The sequence below is a fragment of the Lathyrus oleraceus genome, chromosome 7 (genome assembly GCF_024323335.1).
Source record: "Lathyrus oleraceus cultivar Zhongwan6 chromosome 7, CAAS_Psat_ZW6_1.0, whole genome shotgun sequence".
NCBI lineage: Eukaryota > Viridiplantae > Streptophyta > Magnoliopsida > Fabales > Fabaceae > Lathyrus > Lathyrus oleraceus.
Genome location: NC_066585.1, coordinates 432,104,095 through 432,122,931, shown reverse-complemented (window position 1 = coordinate 432,122,931; position 18,837 = coordinate 432,104,095).

The window sequence follows — 18,837 nt, the reverse complement described above, 5'->3', positions numbered from 1 at the left end:
TGTTAGCTTGGAGCGAGTGGGAAGAGCTTGGAAGTCTATTGGTGTCCAAGATGGAGCTGTCTTAGGGAAGAAGTTTGCCATTGCTATGCCTGACTACACTGAGTGGGTCAAGAAGAGGGTGGAAGCTTTGCTGTTGCCCTATGATAGGATGAATCCTTTGCAAGTGCAACCACCTATGATCCTTGCTGAGAGTGTACCGGCTGAGCAGTACAAACAAGCCCTGATGGAGAATCGCAGGTTGAAAGAGAAAGAGCAAGATGCCCAGATGGAGTTGTACCAAGCCAAAGCTGAGAGTTTGAACCTGACTCATCAACTCAGAGATATCCAGAGTGTTGATGTTGGTGGAGTAAGGAGCAAGAAGAGATCTTATGAAGAGATGGAGAATTTGCTGAATGCAGAGTACCGAGAGTGTTTGAGATTGCAGAGAGCTGAAGCTAATTATCAGAAGAAGATCAGAGACTTGGAGAAGCAACTCAGAGACAAAGATATGCATTTGAAGAAGGAAGTTGACTTGAGACATGCATCAGAGAATCAACTTGGAGCAGAAGTTGTAGAGCTTAGAAGACAGTTGAAGGAGAAGATTACTCCCTTGCCAGAATGTTCAGAGTGTGACCTGTTGATAGACCAGTGTCACTACTTGAAGACGGTCGTTCCTGGAAGTCGTTTGTCTTAGCTTGTATTTCTGATATGTATGTTGAGAATCACCCCCAGGCTTGTTGGGTGGGATTCATCTGTTGTACTCTTTTCCTTTGGATCTTTGTTGATTTTGTTGTATGATCCTGTTGCTCATTTATAGATGAGGTTGTTGGTTTCACTCTGTACTCATCACTCTTGTGTATGGTTGTTTCTGTGTTCCTGTGTTGTTCTTGCTGCAGGTTGCCATCTTTCGAAGATGAATCAGGCTCTTTGAATGCCTGAGAAATGAACATATCATGTGCATCATATGCATTAGCATCATACTCATATCATCTTGCATAACAAGTGTTCTTGTTCGTGACTTCTCACTCTGGTTCCTGTGTCAGGCAGGATAGCTGATCAGAGATCGCATCGTTATTCAACCAGACTCAATCAACAGAGAAGTATGGATCAAGTTCAGATGGAGTTGGCTGAGATGAGGGCAAACATGGCCCAGTTTATGACGATGATGCAAGGGGTTGCGCAAGGTCAGGAGGAGCTTAGAGCCCTGGTTCAGAGACAAGAGACCGTGATTCCGCAGTCCAACCGCCCGTCGCCGGTGGGTATCCCAGTTCAGGAGAACGTTAATGTTGCTGCTCCCGCCAACGACTATGCCGTCGGGGATGAGTTGAGAGGGATAAGAATTAACAGACAACCTCTTGCTGCAGAGACTGTCAATGCCAGAGCCACCCGGGCTCCTGTTCGTCATCCGACTCCGATTGTTGATAGACAAGAGGACATGTTCACGCTGCTGAGTGAAGATGATGAAGTTGTGGGAAGAGTTGAGGATAGGGATCGTAAGGTTGATGCCCTTGCTGAGAAGATAAGAGCCATGGAATGTCAGAATTCCTTGGGTTTCGATGTGACCAATATGGGACTAGTGGAAGGGTTAAGGATCCCTTACAAATTCAAAGCACCCTCGTTTGACAAATACAATGGTACTTCTTTCCCTCGCACCCACGTGCAGGCGTATTATCAGGAAAATCTCTGCTTACACCGATGATGAGAAGATGTGGATGTACTTTTTCCAAGATAGCTTAACTGGGGCTTCCTTGGATTGGTACATGGAACTTAAGAGAGATTCTATCCGCTGTTGGAGGGATCTGGGTGAGGCCTTCTTGAGGCAATATAAACATAATATGGACATGGCGCCGAGCCAGACTCAGCTGCAGAGTCTATGTCAGAAATCCGGAGAGAGCTTCAAGGAGTACGCCCAGAGGTGGCGTGAACTGGCTGCTAGAGTACAACCCCCTATGTTGGAGAGGGAATTAACTGACATGTTCATTAGTACTCTTCAGGGTGTGTTTATGGACCGGATGGGGAGCTGCCCATTCGGTAGTTTTTCAGATGTGGTTATCTGCGGGGAGAGGACAAAGAGCTTGATCAAAGCTGGTAAAATTCAAGATGTTGGGTCCTCGTCTTCCAAGAAACCTTTTGCTGGGGCACCTCGTCGGAGAGAGGGTGAAACGAATGCTGTTCAACACCGCAGAAATCCGAACAGAAATCAGTACCGCCAGGTTGCTGCCGTGACAATTCCAGCACCTCAACAACGTCAACAACCGCCACAACAAAGAGTTCAACAAAAAATGCCACCACAACAACAACAACAGCAACGCCCGTATCAGCCGAGGCAGAGAATGCCTGATCGACGTTTTGACCCTTTGCCAATGACCTACGCTGAGTTACTGCCTGAGTTACTCAGACTAGGGTTTGTGGAATTGAGGACTATGGCGCCGTTGACAAAAATACCACCTGGGTATGATGCCAACGTGCGTTGTGACTTTCACTTTGGTGCGCCGGGGCACCATATCGAAAACTGCAGGGCTTTTCATCATAAAGTCCAAGACCTGATTGATGCCAAAACTATCAATTTTGCTCCTGTACCGAATGTTGTAAATAACCCTATGCCTCCGCATGGTGCGCACCGAGTGAATAGCATTGAAGGGGAAGAAGCTGAGGATCTGATGGTCAGTGTTGATGAGATTCAGACTTCTCTATCAGTTGTAAAAGGCCGTTTGTTGAATGGGGGTGTATACCCGGGCTGTGATCAGGGCTGTGTTGATTATGCTGAGTCTGGAAATGGTTGTGAATAGTTAAGGGCCGGTATCCAGGGTTTGATGGATGAGGGTTGTCTGCAATTCAGTCGGGCTGTAAAGGATCGTGGGTCAGTGTCAACTGTCACTATCTACTTCAAACCGTCTGAAGGACGTGGTCAGAGGGTTAGTGCGCCTACAACTAGTGGTACTCCCGTTACCATCTCTGCGCCAGTAATCGCCAGCAATCCAACAACCATTGTTGCTCCGGTCAGAAGGGTTGTTGACAGTCGGGCTGTGCCGTGGAAATATGATAACGCGTATCGCAGCAATCGGAGGGCTGAGAATCAGACAAGGCCGGTTAGTCAAGCGCCTGTAACAATTGGTGTGCCCAGTAGAACTCCTGCGGTGGCGAGTCCAGTGGTGGACAACGTTGGTGGACCAGGAGGTTTTACTAGAAGTGGACGTCTGTTTGCTCCACAACCTTTAAGAGACAACAATGCCGAGGCTCTCGCCAAGGCTAAAGGAAAACAGGCAGTGGTTGACGAAGAACCTGCTCAGAAGGAGGTGCCTGAGGGTTCGTTCGAGAAGGACGTGGAGGAGTTCATGAAAATTATCAAGAAGAGTGACTACAAGATTGTAGATCAGCTTAATCAGACTCCGTCCAAAATTTCAATTCTCTCTTTGCTGCTATGCTCTGAGGCACATCGTAATGCCTTGATGAAGATGCTGAATATGGCTTACGTGCCTCAAGAGATTTCCGTCAACCAACTGGAAGGTGTGATTGCCAACGTGAGCACCAGGCATGGTTTAGGATTCACTGACCTAGACTTGACGCCTGAGGGACGTAATCATAATAAGGCCTTGCATATCACCATGGAATGCAAGGGTGCTGTTTTGTCTCACGTGTTGGTAGACACTAGCTCGTCGCTGAATGTGTTGCCCAAGAAAATTTTGAAGAAGATATCTGTTGAAGGGGTTGTGCTTACTCCGAGTGACCTGATAGTTCGTGCATTCGATGGATCCAAACGTTCTGTGTTTGGTGAAGTTACCTTGCCAGTGAAGATAGGTCCGGAGGTCTTCGATATCATCTTCTATGTTATGGACATTCAGCCCGCTTACAGTTGTTTGTTGGGGCGTCCGTGGATTCATGCAGCAGGGGCAGTTTCGTCAACTCTCCACCAAAAGTTGAAATATGTCTGGAATGGTCAGATTGTGACCGTGTGTGGCGAAGAAGATATTCTGGTGAGTCACCTATCCTCTTTCAAATATGTAGAGGTGGATGGCGAGATCCACGAAACCTTATGCCAGGCATTCGAGACTATTGCTCTCGAGAGAGAGGCGTTTGCTGATCAGAGTAAGCCAGGTGCTTCGATTGTGTCTTACAAGCAGGCCAAGGAGGTTGTTGACTCTGGCAAGGCTGAAGGCTGGGGCAAGATGGTGGATTTGCCTGTCAAAGAGGATAAGTTTGGAATTGGCTATCAACCTTTGCAAGCGGAGCAGGGCGTACAAGCAGGTCCAAGTACCTTTACCAGCGCTGGGCTGATGAATCACGGTGACGTCTTTGCGGTCGGCAGTGAAGATGGTGACTGTGATTGTGATCTTGATAACTGGGTTCGCCCGTGTGCACCAGGGGAGATGATCAACAATTGGACGGCAGAAGATGTGGTCCAAGTTACTCTTCAAACAGAGTAATTTTCTTTTGTTTTTTCATTCTGCACAAAACCCTACGTGTTGCCCAAGACGTAGTGGTTCATTGTAGGGCCACATCATGTTTTCAATGATTATCATTAATAAAGGACGTTTTGCAAACAATTTTGTGATCCCTGTCTTTCTACTTTTGTTTTCATTTTTCAAAAATAAATAAATAATAAAAATGGCAATGTTTTTGTTTTTGTGACTTTCTTGAACTCTTTTTCTAAAACAAAGCATTAAACATGCAGAAGTGATCTTATGGCATCCACTATGAACAGTTCTGTTATGGCTCAGTATGATTTCGACAATCCCATCTACCAAGCTGAAGAGGAGAGTGAGGAAGACTGTGAACTCCCGAAAGAATTGGTTACATTGTTGAAGCAAGAGGAAAGGGTCATCCAACCTCATCAGGAGGAGTTGGAGATTGTGAATCTTGGTACTGAGGACGCTAGAAGAGATATCAAGATCGGGGCTGCTTTGAAGACAGAGGTCAAGAGCAGGTTGATTGAGATGCTGAGAGAGTATGTGGAGATATTCGCCTGGTCTTATCAAGATATGCCTGGGTTGGATACCGACATTGTGGTGCATAGGCTACCTCTCAGAGAAGAGTGTCCTTCGGTCAAGCAGAAGCTTCGTAGAACTAGTCCTGATATGGCTGTTAAGATCAAAGAAGAGGTTCAGAAGCAGTTCGATGCTGGTTTCTTGTCAGTGACGACTTATCCCCCGTGGGTGGCCAACATCGTTCCCGTGCCGAAGAAGGATGGCAAAGTCAGAATGTGTGTCGATTACCGGGATCTGAATAGAGCAAGTCCGAAAGATGATTTCCCATTACCTCACATTGATGTATTGGTTGATAATACGACTCAATCCTCGGTTTTCTCTTTCATGGATGGTTTTTCTGGGTATAATCAGATTAAGATGGCGCCAGAAGACATGGAAAAGATGACATTCATTACACCTTGGGGCACGTTCTGCTATAAGGTGATGCCATTTGGGCTGAAGAATGCCGGTGCTACCTATCAGAGGGCTATGACGACTCTCTTTCATGACATGATGCACAAAGAAATTGAAGTGTACGTGGATGATATGATCGCGAAGTCGCAGACAGAAGAGGAGCACCTGGTAAATTTGCAGAAGTTGTTTGATCGGCTGAGGAAGTTCAAACTGAGGCTGAACCCGAACAAGTGTACGTTTGGGGTGCGATCCGGGAAGCTGTTAGGCTTCATTGTCAGTGAGAAAGGGATTGAGGTTGATCCAGCAAAAGTCAAAGCTATTCGAGAAATGCCTGAGCCGAAAACAGAAAAGCAGGTTCGTGGGTTTTTAGGGAGATTGAACTACATTGCAAGGTTTGTATCTCACCTAACTTCCACGTGTGAACCGATATTCAAATTGCTAAGAAAGAATCAAGCAATCAGGTGGAATGACGATTGTCAGAAAGCTTTTGACAAGATACAAGAGTATTTACAGAAACCTCCAATCCTGATTCCTCCAGTTCCTGGGAGACCGCTGATAATGTACCTGTCAGTGACTGAGAATTCAATGGGGTGTGTATTGGGACAGCATGACGAGTCTGGTCGAAAAGAGCATGCCATATACTACCTTAGCAAAAAGTTTACCGACTATGAAATAAGATATTCACTGCTCGAGAAAACTTGCTGTGCTTTGGCCTGGGCTGCTCGCCGACTGAGACAGTATATGTTGAACCATACTACCTTGTTGATTTCTAAGATGGATCCAGTGAAGTACATCTTTGAGAAGCCGGCTCTCACCGGACATGTTGCCCGTTGGCAGATGATTTTAACAGAATATGATATCCAGTACACGTCGCAGAAGGCCATCAAAGGTAGTGTTTTGTCAGACTATCTCGCCGAGCAACCGATTGATGATTATCAGCCGATGATGTTCGAATTCCCTGATGAAGACATCATGTATCTTAAAATGAAAGATTGTGAAGAGCCTCTTGTCGAGGAAGGACCGGATCCTGATGACAAGTGGACACTGATGTTTGATGGGGCTGTGAATGTGAATGGAAACGGTGTTGGTGCAGTGCTTATCAATCCGAAAGGTGCTCATATACCTTTTTCTGCCAGATTGACTTTTGACGTCACCAACAATGAAGCTGAGTATGAGGCTTGTATCATGGGGATAGAAGAAGCCATCGATCTGAGGATCAAAACGCTTGAAATCTATGGAGATTCCGCTCTAGTGATCAATCAGGTCAATGGAGATTGGAATACTAACCAATCGCTTTTGATTTCGTATAGAGATTACACCAGAAGAATACTGACGTTCTTCAAGAAGGTGAAGTTGTATCATGTTCCTCGGGATGAGAATCAGATGGCTGATGCCTTGGCTACTTTGTCTTCTATGATTAAAGTTCATTGGTGGAATCATGTGCCACATGTTGCGGTGAATCGACTCGAGAGGCCTGCGTATGTGTTTGCAGCCGAGTCTGTTGTTGATGAGAAGCCGTGGTACTATGATATCAAGAACTTCCTCAAGAGCCAGGAGTATCCTGAAGGTGCGACGAAAAATGACAAGAAAACCCTGAGAAGGCTAGCTGGAAGCTTTTATTTGAATCAGGATGATGTGTTGTACAAGAGAAACTTTGACATGGTCTTGCTCAGATGCGTGGATAGACACGAAGCAGACACGTTGATGCAGGAAGTGCATGAAGGTTCGTTTGGTACCCATGCTGGTGGTCATGCAATGTCGAAGAATCTAAATAACTGACAATGGTTCGAATCTAAATAACAAGATGATGAAAGAGCTTTGTAAAGATTTCAAGATTGAACATCACAATTCTTCTCCTTACAGACCAAAGATGAATGGTGCTGTAGAGGCGGCGAACAAGAATATCAAGAAGATTGTGCAGAAGATGATCGTGACGTACAAGGATTGGCATGAGATGTTGCCTTTCGCTTTGCATGGGTACCGTACCTCAGTACGTACGTCGACCGGGGCAACCCCTTACTCCCTTGTGTATGGTATGGAAGCAGTCCTACCAGTTGAAGTGGAGATCCCTTCTCTGAGGGTCTTGTTAGATGTCAAGCTTGATGAAGCCGAGTGGATTCGAGCAAGGTTTAATGAGTTAAGCCTTATCGAAGAGAGACGGCTATCAGCTGTGTGCCATGGGCAGTTGTATCAGAGAAGAATGAAGAGAGCCTTTGATCAGAAAGTGCGTCCTCGAAGCTATCAAACTGGTGATCTAGTTTTGAAGAGGATCCTTCCTCCCGGTACAGATAACAGGGGCAAGTGGACTCCTAATTATGAAGGTCCATATGTTGTTAAGAAGGTTTTCTCCGGTGGAGCCTTGATGCTTACAACTATGGATGGTGAAGATTTTCCGTCCCCTGTTAACTCAGACGTAGTCAAAAAATACTTCGCATAAATTGACCCGCTGGACAAAAAGAATAAAAGAGTCCAGGCAAAAAAGGGCATCCCGGCGAACCAAAAAATGGAAAGAAAAGGTTCGGGCAAAAATTAGGGATAAAATGAAAAGAATTTGTACACCCGGTAAGTCGAAAACCCGCAAGGGAGGCTTAGGCAAAAATGGGTATCCCGGTGGATTGAAAACCCGAAAGGGCGATCCAGGCAAAAGAGGGATTAGAGCGAAGAATACAGTCTGAGTTATCTGTACTTCGTCGCGCTTCGTCATCTGCCATCTCGAAAGATGTGATCGGTCCAGTCATTCTTCTCAGAAAGCAAGGGAGTTGGGAGGAAAAATGATGATCTGTGAGTTATAACAGAATTGGGAAATAGTGGATGCCGTGTTCACATTGCCATTAGGATAGATTTTTGCCTTTTGTGCGCAATTACCTCTTTCTAGGAATTGCTTCCCGATGTAATCGCCTTTTCAGGCACATTTTCAATCAATGAAAGTCGTTATTCAGATAAAAAGCTCTTGTTTTTATTTTACTGTTTTGTTTGCAAAAACGTCCGAATTTTTGATAAGCATTGCACATAAAAACATGAAGGCTAAACAATAACGTGCTGAAAGATAAAACATTTGAAAATCATTTTGAATGTTGAGGACACTTGAGCGTATCTTGTCCATGCAACTCCCGGGGCCTGTATGTTGTGCTGTTTTGCAGGTTGTCATCTGGGAAGACGATTCCACAGCAGATATTTCCCAAGCAAGTATGAGAGCTTTCAGAGCTATTATCCCCTGCAGAGACGCCTGTGGATAGTGCCTCCTATCCCCAGCAGATTTAAGAATTGCCTATCCCCAGCAGGCCAGAAAGTGGGTGTATTCCCCCCAGCGGATATTTCCCCAGTTGAGATCCCCACTGAGTTGGAAGGATGTTGTATCCCCAGCGGATGTATCAGTGGAGCTCTGGTTTGAGGTATTGTTATCCTCAGCGTGGTCGTGAGCGCTTATTCCCCGCAGGGTTATGGATGTCTACCTCCAGCACCGAGTCTGGTGTACTACTTTCCCCACCAGAGTTATGCTCCTCCTCAGCAGAGTGGTGTGTTATCCCCAACAGAGTTGCTTTCCCTAGCAGATCTCCCGAGCAGAGGTTTGTGTTGATGGTTTTCCCCAGCAAGTTCCCCGAGTGGATCAGGTCTGGTGAAGATTATCTCCAGCAGAGTTTATCCTACCTGTGGATTGGTTGAGTTTTCCCCCAGCGGAGTAGCATTTGTTTCCCAAAGCAGAGTTTATCCTACCTGTTGGCAACTCTCCCCAGTGAAGTCGCCTTGTGTAGTTCCTCAGCGAGTCGCTTTGATTGTTTCCCTCAAGCGGAGTCCCCGAGTGGATTGGGTCCTATGAAGGATGTCCCCAGCGGAGTCTATCCCTTCCCCGGCAACAGTGTTATTTCTCCAGCACGAGTGAGAAGTCGGTGCTCTCCCCGCAGAGTATTCCTCAAGCAAAGTCTCCCCACAGAGTTGGAGTATCGGTTCAGTTTGGCTCCCCGGCGGAGTTCATCATTTTGCATTTGGCATATAGTAACCATTGCATCCTCAAAAATGTGTAGCATTTCCATTCAATATGGAGCATTACGCCATAGAAAATTTCAAACATATGCATTCATGTGTTGGAAACCAATCAGACCATATCCCCGGCAGAAGCGGATCGTGGTTCAACAGCTGTACGACACATTTGCTACAGTTGCTCCTGACAGCATTCAGGGTTGATAATTCCCCAAGGAGGTTTATTTCCTCACCCGGGTGTGACGGAAAGCTTGTTTCTCCCCAGTGAGATCTCCAGCAAGTGTTTAGCCTTGCCTCGACATATGTAGATGTCATCTTGTGATAACGGTCAGTGTCATGACAGCACCCGCGTGTGTTCTTTCTTTGGTGTCGGTCAACACCATTCTTTCGGTGTCGATAAACATCGAGTCTCGCACAGTCATCCGTTGATGTCTGTCACCTCTCCGTTGGTGTCGATAAACGATGAGTTTTTTCTATTCGTCCGTGGACGTCTAGTTTAATTATCCCCAATAAGAGTCACCTCTCCGTTGGTGTCGATAAATGTTGAGTTTTTCCCAATCGTCCGTTGACGTTTGGTTGAGTCATATTTTCTCTCCCTAGAAGAGTTACCTCTCTGTTGGTTTCGATAAACGTTGAGTTTTTCCTATTCGTCCGTTGACGTATAGTTGTACCCTTCCCCTCAGAGTTACCTCTCCGTTGGTTTCGATAAACGTCGAGTTTTTCTCATTCGTCCGTTGACGTCTGATTGTATATCCTATTCCCCAGTCATTCACTAATGTCTGGTCGATCCCCAGTCAGAGTTCCCCAGCAGAGTCGTCGGTAAACGTCCTGTCTGGTCACCTTTCTCCGTTGGTGTCGATAAACGTCGAGCTTCTCCTTTCTCCATTGGTGTCGATAAACGTTGAATTTCTCCCGTTCGTCCGTTGACGTCTGGTCGAGTCTTCCCATTCATCCGTTGATGTCTGGTCACCTTTCTCCGTTGGTGTCGATAAACGTCGAGCTTCTCCCGTTCGTCCGTTGACGTCTGGTCGAGTCTTCCCATTCATCCGTTGATGTTCGGTCACCTCTCCGTTGGTTTCGATAAACGTCGAGTTTTTCCTAGTTGTCCGTTGACATCTGGATGTATTTCTCTCTTCCCCAGTAGGGTTACCTCTCCGTTGGTTTCGATAAACGTCGAGTTTTTCCTAGTTGTCCGTTGACATCTAGATGTATTTCTCTCTTACCCAGTAGGGTCTCCCTCTCCGTTGGTGTCGATAAACGTCGAGCTTCACCTTTCTCCGTTGGTGTCGATAAACGTCGAGCTTCTCCCGTTCGTCCGTTGACGTCTGGTCGAGTCTTCCCATTCATCTGCTGATGTTTGGTCACCTCTCCGTTGGTTTTGGTAAACGTCGAGTTTTTCCTGGTCGTCCCCAGTAGAGTTACCTCTCCGTTGGTTTTGGTAAACGTCGAGTTTTTCCTAGTTGTCCGTTGACATCTAGATGTATTTGCCCCGCAGTCATCCGTTGATGTCTGTTACCTCTCCGTTGGTTTCGATAAACGTCGAGTTTTTCCTGGTCGTCCGTTGACGTCTGGTTGTGATTTTTATTCCCATTCATCGTCTTTCGATGTCTGGATGTGGCTGCACCTTTGAAAATCAAATCAAAATCCCCAGTAATAAATATCAGATCCTAGTGGAAGCACCCGCTGGTGAATTTTCCTTTCTTGAATCCCCGCAGTTGTGCAAATTTCTACGGTTCTTCGGTATTCAATCCCTGTTTACCTTGAAAGTCTGACAGTCGTTGCTCTCATCCGTTCGGGTTCCTAGTTGATTGAATAGGGGCAGCTGTAGCACCTCCCATTTTGTACATTCATTTTTCATTTTAAGTCATTAGCATTAGCATTGTCCACTGCATAGCATTGCATTGTCCTTTGCCTAGTGCAAGTCATCAGTCAAGACTGGTCAGGAGATCCAGTTGTGCAAGCAAGCAAGTGCATTTCTTATGGAAGCAAAGCCCTAGGGTTGGTTCATTGAGTTCATGTGACCTAGGGATCATTTTGAAATGGTTTGGCCAAAGGTTGGATGCTCAAAGCTCATCAGTCAGTGACCAATTCATCTGAAACCCTAGAAAATCAACCAAAGTCAACTGTGCATTCAATCATGGATTTGAAGGTGGGAGATGGTTAGAGAGGCCTCATTCATGTCCATACAAGTCTCATTTGACATTTCAAACATCAACAATGAAGGATTTGAGGTCAGATGAAAAGTTTCCAAAAATAGTAAGTGACCTGTAATTGGAAATTGCCAAAAATGGAAAGGTTTTCTCCTCAAGTTTACATCATCAAGCAAGCTTCAAATGAAATTTTGTCCAACATGAAAGTTGAAGATCTTCTTCTCCCATTTTCAAAAAGTCCAAGAACATGAATTTCCCATGTGTGGTTGGCAAGATATAGATCAATCATGGTCAATGGAATTTGAACTTCACAAGTGCATAACTTTTGAACCAAAAGGCCAAATGAGATGGTTCTTTTTGGAACATTTCTCTCTTGATCTCTACTATCCAATTCATGCATCACATACCATGCATTTCCATTACAAAAATTTTGGATTTTCCATTTGAATTTTGGAGGGAAATTCCAAATTCAAAAACTATGCTTTGTTTTCACTTCCAATCATGTGCATTTGGTCCAAAAGAGCATTTGAAGTGAATTGGAAGCATATTTCGTGTACTATAGCATCCATTTCATGCACATGAGGTGAATTTGCAAAATTGGTATCACACCTTCATTTCACTTAATCCACTTGCATTTGGCTAATTGTGATTAAGAGCATCATTAACAGACCATATATATAGCATAATCATAACTGTTTTGTAATTAACACTTCATTTTGCTCAGATCTAGATCTAGTTCACCAATCTTCACATTTTTTTTCTCTCACTTTTTCATCAAAATTCTTCACAAACATTGCTTTGTTCTTGATCAAATCAACATCCATAAGCATATTTGAGTGTTTTGGAAGCAAGGTTTCAAGGATTTCGTGCAGATTTGGAACTGTTGAAGCTCACCTCCATCCATGGAAGTTGAAGATTCAAGCAAGATCCAGTGCAATTGAGCTATCAACATTCATCCATTCCATTGTACAAGAGTGTTAGATCACTTGTTTGGACATTACAAGGCCTGAAAGCTGCGATTCCAGTTCTGCACTTCCAACAAGGTTAGATTTCGCATGTCATGATTCTTAAAATTGATGGATGCATGTTGTAGATCCTTCATTGGTGATCACACTGAGCTTTGTATCGTGGATTTTCATTAAGAAATGAGCAAGTTATGGTAGATCTAAGTTTGGCACATGAATGTTCTTGCATGCGAATCTTTTGATATAGTTTGATTTAGCAAAATCCAAGCCTAGCATGTTAATGTATGTTGAAAGATGAAGCCAATGGTGTATTCATTTTGCATTTCTGTGAACAATTGTTCTTGACCTGTAAAATGTTGATGAACATGATGAACGCGTTAGGTTTTGCTTTCCAGAAATGCTGTAGATCTCTTGAGCGCGTGATTGCATGAATTTTCTTGTTTCTGGCCATGTATTGGCTGCATTAAATCCAGCGTGGCACGATGATTGGCTCTCGTTTAGTCACACGGCCACATAAGCTTAATGAAACGGTGCGTTTCATGACGAAACGCGCCACTTTCAAATATTCCCTCGGTTCGAATCCTGGCTCTAGACATTTCTAAACTTCCTTTTGCATTTTATTCCTTTCTTTCATCCATGTTCATCTATATGCTTTCATGTGATTTTTTTATTTTTTCCAATCAATCAAAAATTCATAAGTTCATGAATATTGATCCAATTGGCCTGGGAATTTTTGCATGTTGTTCTTCATGATTTCTAGTTTTTTATGACTATTTTTCCAGAAATTGTGCACGGTTGGAATTTATTTTTGCTTAGGGATTGTTCACATGTGTGTTTTCTTGACCTTGCTTGCCATTTGCTTCATGAAATGATGAGATTTTATCCAATGCTCTTGAAACTTTGCATGCTTAAACTAGACATCCTTAGGGACATTTTGGTGTAGAGTTTGTATTTTTCTCATTTCTGGTTGTTGAGATATGATCTGGTTAAGGTAGGTGTGAGAATGTGTGTCACACCATTGCTTATTTAACTTGTGGATTTTCTTTACCATGCCAATTAAATGCTAATTGATGAGATTTTTTGCATGATGCTTCTTCTGGATGTTAGGATTGATCATAAATCTTTATGGAATTTTTGGATTGATTTCTGATTTGTTTGATATTTTTCTTTCTGGATTGCCATTTGTGGACTTTTTGATAGTCATGAACTTAAATGATTTGTGAAATGCTGGTTGTGTATCTTATGAGCTTGAAATTTTGTACATTGATTCTAGACACTTTGAAGTTTATTGTGGCTTTGATTGGATGTCTTTATCATGTTTGGATTCTGTTTTAGGCTTGTGCTAAGTTGATGTACCAATTGTGGTCCTATTTGAGCTTGTTTGTGCTTACCATGACTTGATGAATTTGATTACCATGCTTCTACTTGGCCAAATGCCTTGAATTTTGGTGTGTTGATCATGTGATATGTGATGTTTAGCCATGATCTTTCTTGAGATTTATTGAGCCATTTTAGAATTAATGTGGATTGGTTCATTCTATTTGCTTCAATGAGCTTTCAACTTGCATGCTTTGCCTTATGTGCTTTGTGAAATGAACTTGGTTGATGATATTGATATGAGACCACTTGTATATTGTTCTTATTGGATTGAAGTTGATTCATGTCAATTTTCATGTTCTGTTTTGAATTATTTCTCCCTCTTTGACCCTATGCCTTGTCCTAGTGGTTGGTGCTTATGTTTGAGCTTTGTTTTCAGGATAAAAAGCATATGGCTTTGAGGAGATTATTCTTTCATTGGCTTGAGTTGCCTATTTGGTTGATGTTGATTAACATGGAATTGTTTTGTAGGTGATTTAGCTCATTTGAGTTGAGCTTGTGCCTTGCACATTGTAGCTTGCACTTGTTGTCTGTTTGACCATATCTGTTGACTTTTGGATTGTCTGTTTGATTTTGTGAGTTGTGTACTGACTGAGTTAGATTGTTTTCAGGTACATTAGTTGCTTAAGTTCTTTTGAACTTGCTTTTGCTGTTGCTTGGTTGCTTAACCACTAGAGGTATAATTCACTGACTTCATGTAGTCTGGAAGACCTGTCCTGTTACTTGGGCAGGCACCTGTCTGAAGTCCTCCTTAAGAGGCAATGCTTGTGTTTGTTTATCTTTGTGCCAAGCAGGAAAAGACCTTTGATAAGGCAATTGGCAGATAAAAGAGATGTGTAGTCCATCTCCTACTAGTCAGTGAGTCATCCCTTTGCTCACATTACATGTTGATGCATTGTGGATATTAACCCAAGATCCTTGTTGAGTCAGTCATGTGGATAGAAGAGTTCCAACTTTCTGAACTCCCACACTTTCATTTGTCTGAAGCTCTCCCAGGCCAGGGATAAGAGCTGTGAGGCACACCCCTCACCTCCCATTTCATCTGCTTCACCCTAACTCTCAATGTTAGGGTTAAGAGCACAAAATACCCGATGCCAGTTGGCTTGTGTTTCACAGCCTAACCTTGTGTGAGCCCACTTTGTTTGTATATAGTGTGTGCTATCTGTGTGTATGTTTGCTTTGCTTGTGCTGCTTAGGTTTAGCTTGCTCCCTGTGCAAGTTAGCTAGAAACCTTGACTTAGGACCATGGTGAATGTGCATGATAACTATTAGGCTCGAGTTAGTCTCCCTTCTAGTATGTCATTTCCCAGTCTCTGGTTAGGCTAGTCCTTTGTCCCTGCGTAAGGGAACTACGTCGCCCTGATCCTCATACCAGATGAGGTATGTAGGCAGGAGATGAGCTGATCTCTACGGGCGCCCTTTTCGTTTTGTCTTGTGTGTGTTAGGAGATGGATGTAAGACCAGCGATTAGCATTCCGTATCCTATTGTTGTGTGCTTGGAGTCCGATGTAAGTCCAGCAGTTGTCATTTGGTTTCCAGTGTGGGTGTGTTTGGTTCGGAGTCTAATGTAAGTCCAGCGATTGGCATTCGGTTTCCATGTTTGCCTTTTTGTGTGGAGTCTGACGTAAGTCCAGCGATTGGCAGTCGGTTTCCTGTGTGGTTTGGTTTGGCGTGCTTTAGCCGAGCTACGAGTGCTCTGATTCTTCTCTAGTCCGAGAAGATACGTATGCATGGGATGCGACATCCTAGCGAGCACGTTTCCCCTAGTCCCGAACTACGTCGACTTTGATGTCTGTGCCTGACAGACTACGTAGGCCCAGGATGCGATATCCTGCCGAGTTAGTTTCTTTTGTCATTTCTGTGTCTCTTTCAGCCAGTGTTTGATGTTTGTGAGCAGTTTTTAGCGACCTTTACCCTTCCTTTTGTGCGTGGATCCCGTCGAGTACGATGGATGCGTAGGGGTGCTAATACCTTCCCTTCGCATAACCGACTCCCGATCCCATCTCTCTCTGGTCGCGAGACCATGTCTTTTCCAGGTTTACTTCGAGCGTTTCCTTTCCCTCTTTTGGGATAAATAACGCACGGTGGCGGCTCTGTTGTTTTGTTTTCCCGCCGGTTTTTTGCGTAATGCGACACATACAAACACTAAACATGATGTCAGGTCTAGAAGCAGAAAGATACAGAAGAGACCCAATCATACCTCTAAACTTGTTGACATCTACACTCTTACCATGCTCATCTTTATATAGATTTCCGTTGGTAGGCATAGGGGTGTCAATTGATTTTGAGTCGTTCATTCCAAAGCGCTTGAGTAGTTCTCTGCAGTACTTTGTTTGACATACTGTTGTACCCTCATCAAGTTGCTTTACTTGAAGACCTAGGAAGTAATTCCGCTCCCCCATAAGACTCATCTCAAATTCACCCTGCATAACCTTAGAAAATTCTTCGACCAAGTGTATGTTAGTTGAACCAAAAATTATATCGTCTACATAAACTTGAACTAAAAGAATGTGCTTTCCCTTGTGTTTAATAAAGAGAGTATTATCCACTTTACCTCTTGAATATCCATGATCAATTAGAAATTTGCTAAGCCTTTCATACCAAACCCGAGGGGCTTGTTTAAGACCATACAAAGCTCGTTTTAATTTGTAAATATAATCTGGATTTTCAGCATTCTCAAAACCAGGAGGTTGTGAGACATATACTTCTTCATTTATGACACCATTCAGAAACGCACTCTTTACGTCCATTTGGTAAAGCTTAAAATTATTAGAACACGCATAGGCAAGCAAGAGACGTATAGCTTCAAGGTGAGCAACTGGAGCATAAGTTTCCTCATAGTCTATGCCCTCCTCTTGGTTATACCCTTGTGCTACTAAACATGCCTTGTTCCTAGTTATTACTCCGTTTTCATCAAGCTTATTTCTAAAAACCCATTTAGTACCTATGATATGATGATCTCGCGGACGAGGGACAAGTTCCCAAACGTCATTTCTTTTAAATTGATTAAGCTCTTCTTGCATGGCCATTAGCCAACATTCATCAATCAAGGCCTCTTTGGCATTTTTAGGTTCTACTTGGGAAACAAAAGCGAAGTGAGAACAAAAATTACTTATCTTAGAACGAGTCATTACTCCCTTTGAAATATCTCCCAATATGTTGTCAATAGGATGGTCTTTTGAAGATTTCCAAGCTGGTGGAAGGTCATTCACTTCAGCTGTCCTTTCTTCCTCATCTTCTTCATGACTAGTATCTTCCTCCTTCTCATGGGCAGCTGTTATGGACTGATCAGTTTCCGTAACAGCTTCCTTGAGTATGTCTTCTGTAGATACACCTGCGTCATCAAAAGAAATACCTTTTCCGACACTTTTCGGATAAGACTCATCAAAAGAAACATGGACAGATTCTTCAACAGTAAGTAAACGCTTATTATATACTCTATATGCTTTACTTGATTGTGAGTATCCAAGAAAGATACCTTCATCCGCTTTTGCATCAAACTTCCCGATATTTTCCTTACCATTATTCAAAACAAAACACTTACAACCGAATATGTGAAGATGTGACAAGTTTGGCTTTCTTCCTTTTAAAAGCTCATAAGGAGTTTTATTTAAAATAGGACGGATTAAGATCCTGTTTAAAACATAACAAGCTGTGCTAACTGCATCAGCCCAAAAATATTTTGGTAATCCACCCTCATTTAGCATTGTTCTTGCCAACTCCTCTAAAACACGATTTTTACGCTCCACAACGCCATTTTGTTGTGGAGTTCGAGGAGCTGAAAAGTTATGCTCAATACCATACTTGTCACAGTACTTATCAAAGTGATAGTTTTGAAATTCACCACCATGATCGCTATGAATTGTAACTATTTTGGAATTCATTTTGTTTTGGGACAGATTTGCAAAATTCTTAAAAGCAGAAAAAGTTTCATCTTTGCTATGAAGGAATATAGTCCAAGTAAATCTAGAATAGTCATCAACGATTACAAAACCATAATAATTTCCACCTAAGCTCTTTGTCCTAGAAGGTCCAAAGAGATCCATATGGAGAAGCTCAAGGGGTCGTGAAGTTGAAATTACATTTTTAGATTTAAAAGAGACCCTCGTTTGTTTTCCCATTTGGCACGCGTCACATAGGTGGTCTTTTGAAAATTTTATTTTTGGAAGACCGACTACTAGATCCTTAGATACAACCTTATTAAGCAAATAAAAATTAACATGCGCTAAACGTCTATGCCAAAGCCAAGAATCATAATTCAAGGTAACTAGACATTTAGTACTTGTTAAAGATACATCAAAAAGGTCAAGCATATAGATATTGTTTACTCTTACACCCTTAAACACAACGTTCTGTTCAGCATGTTCAATTATGCAACAAGTTTTTGTGAAAGAAACTTTATAACCCTTGTCACACAATTGACTTATGCTTAACAAATTGTGTTTAAGCCCCTCTACTAAATGGACATCAGAAATAGTAGTGGTAGAGGGATTACCTACACTACCTTTGCCAAGTATAGCTCCTTTGTTATTGTCTACATAAGTAACATATCCCTTCTTCTTTGCTTTGAAGTCTATAAAAAGCGATATGTCACCGGTCATGTGCCTTGAGCAACCACTGTCAAGAAACCATCTCCTATCTACGGAAGCAAGACACTCATCCTACAATATCAAAAGAGAGAAGTTGGTACCCAATTTTCATTGGGTCCAAGTGGGTAAGTGCTAACATGGTTGCCTTTTGGCTTCCATTGATAAATACCTTTAGGAACAAGAAATCTCCTAAACTTGCATTTCTCAATGGTATGGCCAGCATGACAACAATAATGACATAAACCATGATGATGTGTTTGTTTATTTTTGTTCATTAAATCCTTTGGAATAAAAGAGTATTTTGCATATGGTGGATTTAATGACTTCTTAAACAACCTAGAGTCAACGGCATAAGTAACCTTAGGTTGTAAAGCTTTTTTCAATTTGACCTTGAGAGTGTTTACCTCTTGTTGCCAAATAT